Source organism: Echeneis naucrates, chromosome 13 (genome assembly GCF_900963305.1).
Source record: "Echeneis naucrates chromosome 13, fEcheNa1.1, whole genome shotgun sequence".
Taxonomy (NCBI): Eukaryota; Metazoa; Chordata; class Actinopteri; order Carangiformes; family Echeneidae; genus Echeneis; species Echeneis naucrates.
The window spans coordinates 21,474,486-21,477,366 of NC_042523.1; positions in this window are offsets into that span (position 1 = coordinate 21,474,486).

The following is a 2,881-nucleotide window of genomic DNA, read 5'->3' on the forward strand; positions in this document are numbered from 1 at the left end:
AACGCACGACTGGCCGGTTAACCTCAGCAGAAGGTAGGAGGTGATCGAAAACAGAAGTTAACATGACATTAACATTAGTGTCACTGAAGGAAAATTCATAACGAGTAAAAGAAGGAAAGGAAGAAGTTTATGCAAACGCTGGCTATTATGCAACAGCAAACCTTACAAATAGCTCCCTTAATGATATCCATTCCCATTTATCTGGACAGTTGGTCTATGGAACACTCTTTGTAACATTTCAACAGGTTATTAGTTTAGATTAAACACCTCAACTAGCTACTAATTGTTGTTTGAATATTCATAGTTGAAAATTAGTTAAACAAAGACTGGTGAATTGTTACACATATTCCATAAAAACACTGTAGAAAGATTGTCTACCTAAAGTGGAATCACAGTTTCTCCTGACAAGCTTTTACTCTCACTAAACAGGCGTCCTCTCGTTTTGCAGGACACATGCGTGATTCAAAACAACCAGTTTCACTTAGTGAGAAACAGCGCTTGGGAACTATCGGGCTAATTAAACATGCCATTTGACTTTGACTTCACCAACGTCTCGTCTCGCCATTTGGTGTCCCGACCACGGCCAGAGATCAAAAGCACTGTTAGCAAATGCAGCTACGTGACGCTTTAGCCTCCAGAAGTGTCGAGCGCATTTAGCCATAATTTGGTGACACTTTGACTGAGAAGACAAATATCAATTGAATGTGGTTGAGCATCACTTTTCCGAACACATTTGATCCTAACAAGTCAAATTTTTGATTAATTACCACTTTAACCTCATAACAGAGGGTTTAGCATCATGATCTTTATTGAAGTCTCAGTTTGCTGCAGTAAAATGTGAGTTGTTAGATAGTAAAGTATTTATGTAGGTTGTACAACCCTGATCAGAATAAATAAATACAAATGCTACTACGTGGTTTATGTTTAATGGTATTAAATCAAGTGAGGAGCTCGTGACTTTAGTTAAGGAATAATTTGACATTTTGAGAAATACGCTTATTCACTCCAATGCTGACAGTTAGAAGAGAGGATTAGACAGTTAGTTTAGCTCAGCATCCACCAGCACCTGTAAAGCCACTAATTGAAATGTTATATCTCATTTGTTTCATCCGTACAAAGGGTAAAAGTGACAAGTCATGGTTTTACAAAGGGTAATGTGCCAGACTAAGTCTTAGCCGAGTGCTGTAACTTTTCCTGGTGTCACCTCCAAAAAATATATATATTCTGGCACATAATCAATTTTTTTTTCTTTGGTTTCTGAGTTTTTCCCAAAATGTCACACTATTCTTTTAACTTTTTTTTTTTTTTTTTTTTTTTAACTATACTTTGACTCCGGACTTCATTACCAAAACTTGACGCTTGCGACTTGCATAACAATGTCTTCGTTCCGGTCCTGTCAGAATGCCTCAACAGTAAAATATTGAACTATCTTACATTCACATTTAACTTCCTGCCGCTGGAAATCCTCTCGCAGATCCTGTCAAACAAGGACGCAGCTACAGTTACTGTAGTGCTCAGATAAACTCACATAAACAGGCACACACAGGCACACGTAGAGTTTAAAACACACCCAGTTTGAACAAAACAGTTCATATCACAAACACATTATTGCGAATTAAGTGTGCTTTCTTTTCAATTTCAATTAAAAGTCTTTAAAAACAATCAAGATAACAACATGCGAATGAAAAAAAGAAAAAAACAAAGAATAAAAAAATTAATCATAAAAAAGGAGTTTCTTAGGCCTCGGCATGGGCCAGACAAAGATCTGCATTGTCCACACATCAATCCTACATTCTTAACACACAGATAATACACACCAAGCACCAGTCTTGCATTGGCTTTACAGTCAGTGTTTCACAGAAGAGGAGGGTGAGTAGAGGTCAGGTAAAGGATTTGTGAGAGATGCTAAGCCTAAAATGTCCTCTCTTTTTTTTTTTTTTTTTAATACATCGTTTGATCAGAGATAGCTGATTGGTGAAAAGCTCATCTCTCCTCTCACATCCGAGCACCAAAACCTTCAGAGTCAGTCCCAAAATGGATCGTTAAATTGTGGAAACCTCATGCAAGGAGAAGAGGACGGGGTGAGGTCAAAGATGGCCCCGATTCCTGACCAGTCGCTCAGTGTTTGCCAGTGAGGGGGAGTTTTTTGAACATGTGAAGAGAATCAGTCTTAATCCTGTACATTTCCCTCCCCAATTTGAAACTGAAGACAAATAATTGAGCTAAGTTCGATAGCTCCCCTCTGCCGTGCACGGTAAAGGTCAGAGGGAGTTTATGAAAATTTGGTTCGGTGTATATTTCACAGTTGGCTAATATACATCTCCAATATTTTCCAGGGTTTTCCAAGCCCTCTCCTCGGCCTAACACCTATCCATCTTATAAATCCTCACTCTCTTCTTTACTGACTTGCAGCTGAAGATCATTAGGGCTCTTCCGAGGGCCCTTAAGAGGGTTCCTGTGGAGTAGTATGCCTCTGAAGTGCCCTTGGCAGGCTGGAGTGTGTGTCTCACTAGCAAACTTATTGCCAGCTGATGAATTCCTCTGTTGAGACAGAGCAGGAAGAGGTGGCGGAGGGGCTGGCTGCAGGGAGGGGGTCGGTCAGCTCAAGCACAACAGGGAATGCGAATGACACAAAAGGACGGAGTTGGCTCGCTGCTGGAGAGCTGGTTCCGAGATTGAGCGCGGCGCCGTTGGTGCTGTGTACTCAAGTCAAGTCAGAGGTCGCAGAAACGAACTGTAGAAGAAGTGACGGTGAGTGGATCAGAAGAGAGGAGGAGGGGGGTGGGGACGTGGGCAGCTGAGGCACAGAGAGAGCGCGGCGACGGGGGAGGTGGTTTGGGAGAGGATGAAGGGTCGAGAGGATGAGGCGCAGCGTTGCAGA